Source organism: Macrotis lagotis, chromosome 3 (assembly GCF_037893015.1).
Source record: "Macrotis lagotis isolate mMagLag1 chromosome 3, bilby.v1.9.chrom.fasta, whole genome shotgun sequence".
NCBI classification, from domain to species: Eukaryota; Metazoa; Chordata; class Mammalia; order Peramelemorphia; family Peramelidae; genus Macrotis; species Macrotis lagotis.
Window position 1 is genome coordinate 241,682,652 of NC_133660.1, and position 15,598 is coordinate 241,698,249.

At 38.7% G+C, this 15,598-nt stretch overlaps 1 pseudogene; it reads right to left on the bottom strand.

The window, feature by feature from the left end:
• The window catches only part of LOC141519340 (RNA-binding protein 5-like), a 70,931-nt pseudogene that overhangs the window by 23,100 nt on the left and 32,233 nt on the right, over nt 1–15,598 (bottom strand).

Sequence of the window (15,598 nt, forward strand, 5' to 3'; positions counted from 1 at the left end):
CCCCTCCTGATTGGCAATGATGTTACTCTTCTAATCTCACATAGTACTTTATTTTTTGTAGCATCATTATATGAGTAGTCTCTTCTCCCCCACTAAAAGACTGTTATCCCTCCCAAAGGAATCCATAGATCCAAATGTGACTTATTTCTCCAACTAAAGCATGTATTCAAAGATTCCTTTCCAATCCCTCTGCCACATAGCTAGCTAAAGTGTTATTTCTAAAGCACAAGTCTGACTACTCTCCTAATCAATAAACTTCAGTGGCTCCTTCTTACTAGGATCATATAAAAATTCCTCTACTTGGCATTTATGCCTGTTACAATCTGATCTTGATCTACCTTTCCACCCTTATTTATATTGCCCTTCTCCAATTCTATGGTCAAGCTTTCCTGATGGTCTTCAAACATAGGATCCTGTCTCTTGTCTCTATACCTTTGTAAAGGATATCCTTGGTATTTGTAATGTACTCCCTCCTCACCTCCACATCTTAAAATCTTTAGTTCCCTGTAATACTCAGCTCAGATGACATCTTTTTCTTACATCCTTTCCCGATCTGTCAACTACTACTCCCTTTGTTTCTTATCTCAAAATTATCTCATATTTATTTTGCATATATTTTTCATTCTCTTACCTATACCTATATTCTTGTTTATACTTCTCTCTTCTTCCCCATAAATTGTAAACTTCTTGAAGGCAGGGACTATTTTATTTATAGCTTTGGATCTCCAGCACTTAGTCTAGTACCTAGTACATGGTTGGAAATAAATAAATGGTTGTTGGTTGGTTAGAATTCTGAGGAACTTTTTAATGTATGTGATTCAAAAAATATATTAACTTTTTTCTGAACCATGGTAGTGAAGCTTATGAGAGACTCTCTTTCTCTCTCTGAAAAGGGAATACTAGCAGAAAAACCACTGTGCTTAGAATCCAAAGGTTTAATTCAAGTCATGAGTTGGTCATTTACTATGATTCCTTAACAAAGCCATTTCCTCTTGCTGAGATTCAGTTTTCTCATTTGGAAAATGGGAACACTAGAATAATACCTGCCCTCTTTGTCTTGCAAGCATATTATATAAAACAAGTGAGATTTTGGAAATAATATCAAAATGTCAGCTGCCATCATTATCATCAGCACCAGCATCAGCATCATTATCACCAGCATCATCATTAGCAGCAGATTAATTTATATAGTGCCTTAAGGTTTAAAATGTGCTTCAGAAATATTATCTCATCTTTATGACAACTCTGTGAAGTAGGCACCTTAATTTTCTCCATTTTACAGATGAAGTAACATCTGTACATCAAGGCAAACAAAGTTTAAGTACAATGCCCAGGATTACACAGCTAGTAAGTGTCAAAGTCTGGAATTGAACTCTCTTCTTCCTGCCAGGCCCATTGCTCTCTCCATTGTGTTAGCTATAGTAGACAAAGGAGATAACAAAAGTGAAATTATTCCTGAACTTTAGGAGATTCTAACTTGGAAGCTTTTGTACTAAAATAAGTCAAATTTAAATATGTGCCAAGTGAATGAATACAAAGTAATTTTAGAGGGGCACTCATATTGGGGAGGGAGTGGAGATCAGGGGACGATCTTAAGTTGCTTGATTGAGGTGCTTACAAAAGCTAAATTCTCCTTCCCCTGGTCTTCCTCTCCCATCTCATTTCCTAAGAGAAAACACAATGTGTATACCTAGAGGAGTTTGTCTATCCTGCCTAACCTCTGTCTATCCTGCCTAGCCTCTCACTTGTCCGTTCCTCAATTAAAATTTTTAATAGAAAACACTAAATTCCAGAATCCCAAAGTGTTAAATATGAAAAGCTTAATTATTGGAAGTAATTACCAAGTTAAGCAAAGCCTTGGTTACCTATTACCCATGTTGTGCCTCAATCTACTTGATTGACTTGACTACCCCAATATTTATAGGCTATGGGCTTCTCCAACTCCTGTTGATTGGGGGGGGGGGTTGGATATGGGGAATGTAGGAAAGTCAAATTTATCCTGAATAATAGAAGAGATCAAGATGGAACACAATCATTGTCTTCAAATATCTTAAGGTCCTTTTTGTGGAAAAGAGATTAGACTTTTCCTTGTCCCTCAATGGCAAAGAATTATAGGGAAGCAGATAGGAAGGAAGGATTTTCCAACCTTCTGAGCTGTCCAACAGTGGAAGTAATGGAAGTCAATGAACAGGCAATTGTAAGTGCTCACCCTGTGCTAAAGATAAAAATAGAAAACCCTGCCTACAAGGTCCTTGTGCTCTAAGTGGGAGAAGTTGTAGAAATAAGAGGGTTCAGCTTAGGGTAGATGTAAAAGTCCAGTGGGCCTTAGAAATGGGCAGATGATATTCAAGAAGAGACCTGGATGACCAATTTCTCAGAAATATTGTAAAGGGGGTTCACTCCATTGGACAAAGATTTAGATCTGGATGACCTCTAAAGTCCTGTCCAAATCTATGCTCCTATAACTACATGGAATAGTTTCTTCAACTGCTCTGAAATTTTTCTAATTTAACTTTGGGTAGAAAAATCCTGCTTCAAATTTGGCAGAACAATTTTATTGCCATCCTGTCATCTTAATTATATTTGCTGTGTACTGCTGTAATTGTTTCTCACAGATGGTGAAACAGAAAGAATTCTGATCATGGAGTTAGAACACTTGGTTGAGTTTGTCTCCACTCCAGTGTGGTCCTTTGTGACCTCATTTCTGTTTTGAGCCTCAGTTTCCTTACCTGTAAAATAGGAATAAAATTATTTGTATTCAAAAGAGGATCCAGTGATGTGATTTTATTAGTAACACAACTTGTTGGTCAGTGGATGAGTTTGAAATTTAGTGAGGTTTAGTGATGTATTTGTGGTCCCACAGCTAGAAAATGTCAAAAGCAAGATTAAAACCCCAAATCTTTCTGCCACCAAGGCAAGGCTCTACTTGTTGCCTTTGTAATAGAGTAGGTGTGAGAATCAAATGAGATGCTATGTTAAAAAAAAAGCTCTTTGTACCTGTAAAATACCCTATCGATATAAGCTATCATTTGAAAAATGAATTCCAATAGGAGTTCCATTAATTACACAATCATCTAATGTAGGTCATTAACACTTGTCCAAGATCTCAGGAGCATTTAACTCCTATAATTGAAGAAAATGACATGCCCATTGTTCACATTGTAGGGGGTATCCAGAACTGAATGTGTTTTGGATTCTGCTAAATTTGCACATGGAAATAGAGGAGCGGTAGGAGAATCCAGGCCTGGCACAAACTAGCCTCCAAACACTCATTACAAACCTATGCCCTGTGTCCATGGCATCTGGCCCCCTGAGGCTGCCTTGACTGTTAATTAATTAAAATAAGGGTATAGGAGTTCAGCCTGCAGAGAGAGAGAGAGAGAGAGAGAGAGAGAGAGAGAGAGAGAGAGAGAGAGAGAGAGAGAGAGAAGCTGTAAAATTAAGCAGAGAAAGGAAGGAACAAGGCCTATTTCTCATTTGCTCAGGAAGTAGAAAAGCTGCCTCCTAAAAACCAGGGAAGAGGAATTCAAAGCAGCTTGACAAAATAATAGCAAGATTCTATTGTGTCTTCCCTGGGCCAACTGGCCCTCCTTCTTAATGGGCGAGTTTTCTTGGTGTGTAGAGCAAAGAGATTTTCAGATTTTTTTTTTTTTGAAAGAAAAGGAAAAGGCAACAGATGAATTTAGCAGAGGTGGATTCTTTAACAGTTTTGTTGCCACCAAGAACAATTGCCATGGGCAAGGTATGACCTCAGAAAAACTGTTCTGAGGAAACTGGTCCTGAATAGGCCCATCCCTGTGGGCAGACTGGGAGTGGCTAGAGATGAAGGAGGACTGAGTGGAGTTGTGACATCCTGTTATTGTTTCTTCAACTTCTGAATAGGCTGCATGGCATATTTTTTTAATTAAAAGTTGAATTAAAATGGGCTAAGTTTTGATCATTTTGACAGTTTTTGAGGGAGTAGCTGGCCTATTTGCTATTATTTTTGCACATGACTCTACTTCCTATCTCTGGGACTTTGTGCTGGACATTCCTTATGCTTGACTTCCATCTCTCCTCATCTGTGCCTCCTGGCTTCCCTGAATTCCAAGGATCAGACCCCAATTGATGGTACTTCCCTTCTAGAGTGACCTTCCTTCCCTTTCCTAGGTATCACATAGGCATTTATTGATTTTCTTGGTTTTTTTTTCTCATAGTGAATTTCTCAAAAGCAGGGACTGTGGGTGATTTTACCTTTCTCTATAACCTGAGAGCTTAACATAGTACCCAATTCATAGGAGGTATGTAATAAATGCTTGTTGATTTATTATTCATCACATATGCTATGCATAAGTTATTATTAAAGATAGATAAGGCCTTCGAGCTTTTCTAGAAGCAGCATTGGATTTGGAATCTGTTCAAATCCTATCTTTGCCATTTACCACTAATTTAATTTTAGGCTAGTTATATAACTTCTCTAGATCTGTTTCCTCATCTGGAAAATGGGAATGTTGGATTAGATGATCTCTAACTCTAAATCTATAATCTTGCACAGAGAGGAAAAGTAACATGTTCTAGGACATTTGGTTGTAGTAGTAGAAGCACACCCTCACTCAAATCCAGTTAATGTGCTTGTCGTGAAGTCACTTCCATGTCACAGACTTTTTGAGAATGAAGGACAAAAACATTATTAGAAGTAGTAAGAGTAACAGTAAATAACAGCAGCAGTGATTCCTTTTTTTCTTTTTTTAGCTTTTGCAAGGCAATGGGGGTTAAGTAGCTTGCCCAAGGCCACACAGCTAAGTAATTATTAAGTGTCTGAGGTTGGATTTGAACTCAGGTACTCCTGACTCCAGGGCCGGTGCTCTATCCACTGCGCCACCTAGCCACCCCTCAGTGATACCATTTCTATAGCACTTTGAGACTTGCAAAGTATTTTTTAATTTATTTAAGGCAAAGGGTTAAGGGCCTTGCCCAAAATCACAGAGCTAGGTAATTATTAAGTGTCTGAGGCCAGATTTGAACTCAGGTACTCCTGACTCCAGGGCCGGTGCTCTATCCACCTAGCTTCCTGAGACTTGCAAAGGATTTTGCAAATATTATCTCATTTGATCCTCATAACAATCCTAGAAGGTAGGTGCCATTTTCCTATTTTTTTTAACAAATAGAGAACCTGAAGAAAAATAGAAAAATAGAGGAAAAAATAGAGAAATTTTTTTAGCATGAGTTTAAGAGTGTTTTAGGATTGAAACCCAGGTCTTTCAACCCCCAAATCCAGTATAAAGTCCTCATATATAAAGTCCTCAGTATATAAAGTCCTCATAGTCCTCAGGTCAAATGGCATCTTCACTCTGCAGGTGAAATGACCACATTCATTATGATTATTGCCCATTTAAGCATGAATACTGTATTCATATTGATTGGATTGTTATCAAAAACCTCCACTGTGCCAAATTCTTAGGAGTGAGTCATCTTTTCAGTGACAATAACCAACTAACCCTCCCTTCTATCCCCCACCCCCAATGGTCATGGTCATAACTAGAGCTATGACAAGTAGAGGCCCTCTAATCTCAATTCCTTTGGCCGCACCCCAGGGGAGATTTTCCCAACATGGCACCCAACCCTTCTCCCAGGTGGAAAAAAATCTTATTTGTAATTCTGCTCTTGCTTATTCCAATATAACCTCACAATGGAAAATATGGAAATACATTTGTGATTTTCTGGCTTCATTCCTCCTACTTGAATTTGTACTGTATCTCTATCTCTCTCATTCTTTCATTTTCTTTCTTTCTCTCATATACATAAACACACACACAGTAGATCATGAAAAGCTTTGTAGGAGAAATAACTTTTGATTAGAATCAAAAGTTTGGGTTTTGTTTCTGGTTCTGGTGGTTTTCTCCTCAGTAAAATGAATGGACTGGACCATAAAATGTCTCAGGTCCTTTCCAGGTTTTAAATGCCTATGATTTGGTAAACATGGGATCACAGATTTAGGTAGGAAGGACCCTCATTCATATGAAGAAACCCATCATGGTTAAGGGACTTTACACAATGTCACATAAATTGGAAGACAGATCCAGGATTTGAATCCAGGCCCCTCATCTCTATTTGGAGAACTATGTTCAATTTTCAGCATTATATTTTAGAGTGGACATTAAAAACCAGAGTATCTCCAAAAGATATTGACTCGTATAGCAGGGGGACTGTAGACTATGTCATAATAATCTAAGGACACAGCTAATAAGAATTAGAGGCAGTATTTGAACCCAGATCTTCATGATTCTTGAGACTAGTATACCACATTTCATTTGAAGCTCAGGTTTCCACATAAATCTGTATACTTTTGATTTATTTTAAAAGAGGAAGTAAGGAAGAGAATGAATGAGAAAAGGAGATAGAGGGAGAAAGGAAGAGAACAATGGGAGAGAAGAAGATAGAGGGAGAGAAGGAAGAAAGAAAAAAGAAAGAAAAGAAAAATAGGAAAAAAATAAAGAAGGAAGAAAAAAGAGAAAGCTAGAGGAAATATGGGAATGAAGAAGAAAAGAATGAAAGAAAAAAGAGAAATGGAGAAAAGGAGGGAGGAAGAAAAGGAGGAACAAAGGATAAAAAAGAAAAGCAGGGAGAAATGAAGAGTGCAAAGAAGGGAAGAATAGAGGAAAGGGGAGAGAGGAAAAAAGAGGAAAAGGATTAAAAAAGAGGGAAGGAAAGAAGTAAGAGATGAAGAAATCAAGGAAGGAAGAGAAAAGAAGAGAAAAGAAAAGAAGTCATCATGTGGGGCTTGGAAGCACATCTGAAGGCCCTGCTTGCTTTCTATGTCTGACCTCAAGGAGTTAAAAGTCTGGGCTGAGCATGATCAGCCAGATGGTCTTTAGCAGTAACATTGTTCATATTGTTTAGATTATCTCGTTGCAAGCACCGTGCCTCGTTTACCTTTTATGGAATAAAGTGTGGGAAATCGACCACAGATGTGAGTAACCAAGAATGACGGCTGAGGCGGGCGCTCAGCGGCCTCTCCTATGCTCTCTAGCACGCCCGATCCTGCAGATAAAAATAAATAGAGAAATAGCTCGTGTGCATTACTGCTGCCCTCTCCCCCTTCCTCCCCGCTGCCTTGGCTAGCTGGAGTGTCCGCAGATCCAGGGGTCATTCTCAGCACTGGGGTGCAGGCCACCGCCCCTCAAATTTTGGCTTTTCAACTTCCTCCAGAGTTACTGAATATCACATAATTTTTAAGCAGTTTTTCCTCTACCCTGCTCAGAGAGGGAGAGGGCAAAGCCACGTGAACTGCCCCTGATGAAGCAGTTGGCAACCTCCGATTCCCTGATGGGGGTTGGTCACCGAGCATTTTGCAGAGCTTGGAAAAAGCATAAGTTCTATATTCATATTGATTTGATCACTATCCAAAACCTCTGGCTGTGCCAAATTAATTAGAGCTAAGCCATTTTTGTTCCTAAGATGCCTTTACTAAATTTGATAAAAAGTGTTGAATCCCCAGAACGGTCCTAGGGTAGGAATAAACTTGTTTAGATGGGCAAATGCCTCTCTTGTTTTATGCACTTCTAAAATTATGAGGCCCGAATGCTTTCCTGAAGCCCACAGAGGCACATTTCCACAAATGAAGGCCATAAATTCAGGTTTTATGAAGTTCCTCTGTTTTTTTCCTCACTTTCTCCACTTTTGGATGGTGGTTCTCTACTGTGGTCTGAAAGGAGACCCACTGACTTTCCCAGATAGCAATGGCTTCTCTCCTTAGGCCATTAGGAGAAAAAAAAAGAGGACTCCAGGGCTCCAGTAGATTTGGAAGAGTCAGCTTGGAGGCAGGGAACCAATCTTGGTCCTAAAGCAGATGACTTGGCTCTGTGAGGCCGCTAACAACCAAGATGGCTTTTATTTCTGTCTTGAACAGAGAAGACATCTTGCTTTGATACAAAAGCCTCATTGTGGAATGGGTAGGGAGCTGAAGCAGGGACTTGTGTGGGCCCTAAGGGTCACAGATGGTCTACAGTTACTGTAGGGGATGAGACTGACAGCCTACGAATGGGCCTTGGGTATTGGTGTTGGGCTGAATAAGCCACGCATGAATCTCAGTTACTGTCCATACTGAGTTTGAAGATCCTTGAATGGAGTCATCTTGACATTTTGTGAGTAAACAGCCAATGTTGGCAAATGCAAAGATGACCTCCTAGGACCCTGAATATCTCTTTCTTCTTCCTTCATCTTATTTTCTAACCCTATAACTCATTTGGAATTTAAGTACCCAAGGAGAAGTGAGCTCTTCTCACCAAGATTAACAAAAATCACCAAAGGAGCATTATTAGACTGACCATCAGTGTCCCCAGTCTAGTCCTAGACCCTATGGAGGAAACAAAGCAAGCCCAGGCATGGTGCTTGTTCTCAGAAAGTTTAAGGTCTCAGAGGGGAATCTTGAAGATTGAGAAGAATAAAGGAAAGTTTATCATCACAGGCTAATAGGTATGGGAAACATGCTCTAGCAAATTCAGTGTGGGCTCAAAAGACTATTGGTGAACCTTCATGTGATGCCTAATGGAAAGAATCTTAGACCCTTGATTAAAAAAACTGGATCTAAGTTCCAATTTTGGCCATATCTGGATCTCCCTCAGAAAATTGTCTCATTGGGCTTTGGTTTCCTTATCTGTAAAATGGATCTAATGAATCCTCTTTGTGTGAGTAGTCTATTGTGCCAATTCCAGGAGGACAGTTTACAAGAATATGTAAAGAAAAATGTCTTTGAAAAACTGCAGAGGGGCAGCTAGGTGGTGCAGTGGATAGAGCACAGGCCCTGGAGTCAGGAGTACCTGAGTTCAAAGCCAGCCTCAGACACTTAATAATTACCTATCTGTGTGGCCTTGGGCAAGCCGCTTAACCCTACTGCCTTGCAAAAACCTTAAAAGAAAAAAAAAAGAAAAAACTGCAGAACCAGAACTAACTCATTGACTGGTTGTAACTTCAGAGAACTGATACCAAAGCTTATTCCAGTCTTTCAGAGTGGTGTGAAATTTTGGTATAACACTGGTACTTTTTCTGATCTAACCAGTGAGTTAAATTATTTTTGCCAGATTATGTCTCTTTCTTATAAGGGGAGTGGGGGAGGGGTTCTATTGAGAAGTAGGGTTTTTGTGGGGGTGGAAAGGAAAAAAATTAGAAAATGATACTAATGGGATTGAATGGCATTGTGGGTGAGGCACTTTACAAACTTAAAAGGAATATATATGTGCTAAATAAAAGATCATCAACACTAAAATGGAAACAGTTTACATGTAAAATATGCATGTTATTATTATCATCATTGTCATCATCATCATCATCATTGGCATTGTTATGGAGCATTTAGCCACATACTTTTCACTACTTTCAGAGGATTAAACCTACAGAGTACCGATGTTCATTAGGCAAGTAAAAGCAGACCTATGGTAGTCTTTGGATTAACATTATTATTTTTTTGGTGAGCCAGTCAGGTTTAAGTGACTTGCCCAAGGTCACACAGCCAGTGTCAACTATCTGAGTTCAGATTTGAACTCAGGATCCCCTGACTTCAGGCCCTGTAATCTATTCACAGAGCCACCTAAGTCCATTCTCACAAGGGGTGCAGATAGATGTGCAGTTGATTTTTTGGATCCAAGTATAGTTTTTTCCCTTTATTCCTCCTAAATTCCATCTTGTTATTAACACAACTGAGAGTCAGAAGGCTTGGGTTGGAGTCCCAACCCTGCCATCTCTTAATTATTTTACCTCTTTTGAGTGTGTTTCTTCACTTCTAAGGATGTTTCCTTTACCTACCACATGGGATTGTTATGAGGACCCAATGAGAAGATAATGGTAAACTGTTTTGTAGCCACATATGCTTACATAAATGTGAGTTGTTAATGATTTTAGATCCTTAACCCACCTATACAGACCTATTAAAACCCCATTCTGTCTTTCAAATATATCTGCTGCATGTCTTAGCTTCCTACATTCACTCCAATGGAGTTTTGTTGTTTTCTGCATGAAATGATTTTTAATAGCTTAGTTTGAAGTGGAACCAAACCTTCTAAGCTACAAGAAGCCTTGGGTGCAATTACAGGAAAGATGGATAGCATCAAAGTCCAAACTTAGACTTTAAAAGGAAGCATCCAGAGAATCCACTTATAAAAAGGTATGTGATTAGTGAAGGTCAGCCCTTGGTCTTACTCTTAATGGTGATCTCTTAGATTGTCATAGCACTTGAAAACTAGTATCATAAATTTAGAGACCTAAGGGCAATCAAGTCCAAACCTTCCCTATTTTATCAGTGAGGAAATTGAGCCTGGGAGAGAATTGTCCAGGGTCACACAGCTAATATGTGTCTGAGACAGGATCTGAACCCAGGTCTTTCTGACCTCATCTGGCATTCTATTATGTCTCCTAGCTACCTAACTTTAGAGGTCATCAAATCCATTATATTGATAAGGAAACTGAGCTATAAATTATCTGGCCTGGGATCACATAGTCATTAAATGGAAAATCTGAGAGTCCATCTCAGGTCCTCAGTCCTTAAATCTAAGTGTTTTTAGTTTACAAAGTGTTTAATGTGATTATATCATTTAAACCTCACAACCTCCCCATGAGGAAGGCAAGGCAAGAATTATTAGTCCCATTTTAAAGATGAAGAAATTGAAGCTTGGAAAGATCATGATTTTCCACATCTGCTATAAATTGGCGAACTCAGGACAAGTCACAGGACTTAGGAATTCAAGTCTAATGTTCAAATCCCCTGTAACATGCTGCTACTCAAAATTTGGGGTTTCTAAGTCTTTGTGATGCAAAAATACTACAGGAATATAAAAGGTTAGATCATTTTGAAACTTTAAAAATTATGAAGCTAAATTCATGATGCCTACCTTTGATACAAATCCTTTTTTCAGTATGGTTTTCAGGCTAACCACTCGACAAGTGAGATCATTGAGGATCCAGTAGGGTCTGTTTCCATGACTAAAATGATGAGAGACTCTTCCTTGACTATGGCTCCCAAAATGCTAGAATTTGAGGCCTCCACACTGTTGTTGAGTTGCGTGGTTTTGGTTTAAAACAAACCATAAAGCAGAAAAAAAGGGTACTGTAGCTATATTTTTGGTAGCTGAGGTAATCCTCCAGAAATTCCACATGGAAAAGCAAAATACATGGTTAGAGAATACCCCAAACTGCAGCCTTGGACTTTGCTTCCTAAAGATACAAATCAAAGCAAACTTTTGAAGGCTGAGCATGACTCAGAGAGAGAGGTCATTGACCAAATCTGCTGAGGAAGGCAGGATGAGACAAATCCGGTGACATTTTTATGATTTTTTTTCCCCTTTGCTGCTCTTGGCTATTTCATTTGCCTGGAGCATCATGCGGTAGGAAATCTAAATGTGGGATTGCTATCCTCATCATAAGGATAAAGAGAAAAAAATGTGGAGGAATAGTTGTGTTAAAGAAGGGACTGCTGAGAGCTGGGGGTGCTGTTAGTGATAAAAATGCTGGGGAATTAATTGATCAACTCCTTAAGAAAGCATAAGAAGAGGGAACATGGCAGCAGAAATGTTATGGAGGGCAGAGAGGAGCCTGGCTGTGGGAAAAGATGTCAAAGAAAGATAACTGTTTGGGAGATAGGAATAGTGAGTCCCACAAATCAGAACTTGAACTCAAACCCCAAAGAGATTAGGAACAAGGAACCCTCTCTATTCTCTCCAGCTGTCATGAGGGCTTCTATTATCCATGAGAGGAACAGGCACTGGACTTAACAAAACTTGAACATCACCTCCAAAAACTGACGTGGTTGAAGACATGGATTTTTTGAGAGATGACCCATTACAAAATTATCTGAAAATAAAGATTCCTTCCATTGAAGATTATACCAACTGCTTTCATGTCTCCTTTCACTCATTTTTTAATCTTTTGCAGTTTGGGTTCCAACCCCATCAATCAACTGCAGTTGCTCTCTCTGAAATCACCAGTGTTTTCTTATTTGCCAAATTTGATAGCTTTGTCTCAGGCTCACCCTCTCTCCTCCTGAATGTTCTTTAACCCACTGGGTGTGTGGGGAGACTGTTTCCCCCTTGCTCCTTTTCACTGTACTTCCTTATCAGTCAGTCAAGAAGCATGTATTAATTGCTTCCCAGGCCCTGAGTTAAGTGTTGCCCTCAGGAAATTTACATTCTTATACAGGAGAAAATATATCCCTCAAAATGGACATATGTGATACATATGCAAATGGAAGATTGATGTCAGAGGGGAATCACTGCCAATGGGGACAGGGGGGAAAGGAGAGGAAAAAACCATCCTTCTTATGATATAGAACTCTGCAGGTGTTTCTCCAGTCTCACCTAGATCCTCTTTTTTTTTATCTCTGTTCTCTTTTTCTTGGTGACCTCATCATCTCCTATGAGTATAACAATAATAATAATAATAATAATGATTATGCCAATGATTCCCAAATATTTCTCTCTCCCCATATACATACACATACACAGTATGTATTATCTTTTTGTATGCATATGGGCATCTATCTATCTATCTCTCTATCTATGTAGTGGTGGTTGTTCTTTGTTCTTGAAGAGGACCAAAATGACATCACTTTGTTAGAGTCAAGTTACAGACAAATTAAACTCAGAATGCTCTACCACAGGTCGGGCACAAATAGTCCTTATGAATATTGGATTGGATTCTCTAAATCTGAGCATCTTGTATTTCTTTTGAGCAACTTCAGTTCTGTTTTACTCATAGAACACAGCATCTTCTCTGATATATGTAAATGCATATATATATATATATATATATATATATATACACAGTGGTATATTGTGAACCCTAAAACTATAAAAACCTTAAAAAGAGGGTTAAAACAAAATTGACAGAAAGTATAGTTTAGGACATAAAGTTTTATTCTTTGGGATTTACTATCTAAACCTTAAGGTGGATGCATTTCAAAAAAAAGTGATCACACTGAACTGGAGGGAAAATCATCTTTTAAGGAACAACAGAGAATAGGGAAAATTATTAACCTACTTTGTGACCTAATCATGAAAGCTGTACAATATCTCTGCCCAAAACTGTTCTCCAAAAACTATTATCCTTGTACAATACTATGAAGTCTCTTATTGTCTCTTCCTGGCAGGAGAGTCACCCAGCATCCTGATCATTGTCCTCCTAAGTTTGTAATCAACAATAGGTTAAGATGCTCCAGTCTTAATTTCTTATTAGTTGGAAAGGTGACCAATATGAAGGCTGAGTACTCTCCAAAGAAGTCAATCTTTTACTAGAATTATAGTTTTGAGAAATTAATAAACTTTCCATGTATGCATGTGCATACATGCATATATGTGCTATATGCATGTATACATGTACATGTAATACATACACACATATTCTCTCTCCTGAGTTGAAGGCCCATTTGTCCAATTCCCCATTGGATATTTCAGGATAAGTCCCATAAACATCTCAAATTCAACAGGTCCAGAACAGAACCCATTGTCTTTGTCAATAAACCCTCCTCTTTTGTTAGGTGACTTTTATTAAGTGTCTAAGAGGGCAGTTAGGTGGCATAGTGGATAGAGGGACTGGCCTTGGAGTTGAGAACAGGAGTTTGAATTCAGCCTTAGACACTTGACCCTTACTAGCTGTTTGACCTTGGGCAAGTCACTTAACCCTGATTGCCTTGCATCCAAGGCCATCTCCCTTTGTTCTGATTCATATCTGTCCGTTTAGACCTTGACGACTTTGAAGTATAAAGTGAGACTGATGACTTAGCACAGTGGCCCCTCATTGAAATTCAGTTCATATGCTTGTCATGGCATCACCTTCCTGATATCATGGTCTTCTTTGAGAACTAAAGACAAATATCATCATCCTGTCTAGGGCACTGGATTTAGAATCAGGAATCCCTGAGTTCAAATGACTAGCTGTGGGAACCTGGGCAAGTATTTTAATCTTCTCTCAACTTCAGTTTCCTCATCTGAAAAAGGAGCATAATAATAGTACATATCTCACAGGGCTATGTGAGGATCAAAAAGATAACACATGTAATGTACTTTGTAAAGTGATAGCCATATCTATCTATTGGTGTTACATATAGCATTATATAAATGCCAAATTATAATTATCATCTTAATCATCATCATCATTATCATCATTACCCCTTTTTCTCCTCTTTCTCCTCCTGCTCCTCCTCCACTTCATTGTTTCTGTTAAGGGAGCCATCAACCTGAAGCAATCATCCTTCTAGTTGCTCAGACATAAACTCAGCTCTCTCTTTATTCCTCACACTCTCTCTCCCCTCACAAATCTAATCAGCCGCAAAGTCATGGTATGTTTACTTCCACATTGTCATCCTTTTCCTACTTCACACTCTTATGGTTACCTCTCAAGTTCAGGTTCTCATTAACTCTTACTAATCGCTTGCAGCTTCCAAATTGATCTCCCCAAGAAAGTTTCTGCCTTCTATCTGTTCTCACAGATAGCTACTGAAGTGATTTTCCTAAGTTAAGGTCTAACCATGTAACACCTCTTTCTCACTCAGTATACTCCAGTGGCTCCCTATTCCTTCTACAATCAAATATAAAAATTCTTCTATTTGTTATTTAAAGCTTTTTATAACCAGACCCCTTCCCATCTATCCAGTTTAGTTGCCTAGTAGTCTTTCCCTCACACTCCAAATGAATCTTCTTTCTATTCCTCATACATGATCCTCCCTCTTTTGATTCAGTGGCTTTGCATTGGCTGTCTCCCTATCTATTAGAATTCCTTTGTTTCCTTTAAAATATTGTTCAAAACAATCCCCCAGCTGTTAGTTTCCTCTCCCCACCCCTAACAAAAAAATTAATCTTGAATATACCTGATTATGTACATGTAATTTCTCCTGGGAGAATGGAAGCTTCTTGAGGGCAGTTTCTTATAAATTTCAGTATTCATATTCTCGTTGTATAGCAGAGTATCTGCCATACCATAATAAGTAATCAAAGAAAGACTTGAGTAAAAGTCTGGGATAAGAGTGGACCAATAAGGGGTGGCTAGGTGGCATAGTGGATTAAGCACCGGCCCTGGAGCCAGGAGTACCTGGGTTTAAATCCAATCTCAGATACTTAATAATTACCTAGCCGTGTGGCCTTGGGCAAGCCACTTAACCCCATTTACCTTGCAAAAACCTTTAAAAAAAAGAGTGGACCAATACAGATTTATTATTAGCTAATATATATGGTGGACAAAGCAAAATATAAGTAATTAGTTCCATAATTTTACCATTTTACAGATGATAAAACTGAAACTCAGAGAACTTTCAAATCATTATAAAACCTACAACTATTAAGTTTTCAACAGTGGGGCTTTAATCCAATAGACTAGTAAGAGGTAGTGAGTATGTGAACTTGAGAGGTAACCATGAGAGTAGAAAGTAGGAAAAAGGATGTAAGGACAATGTGGAAGTAACCATACATGACTCTGCAGTTCCAGTGCCCTTTCCTGTCCCTTGCCCCACCTTGCTGCTATTTTTGCACTTTTGCCTAATCTTGCAAGGAGGTATTTTTAGGAATCCATTGAGCAATTGGACCAATCACAGTCCTTCAGTTTAATAGTATTAACCACTAGTGTCAACATATTTTAAAAG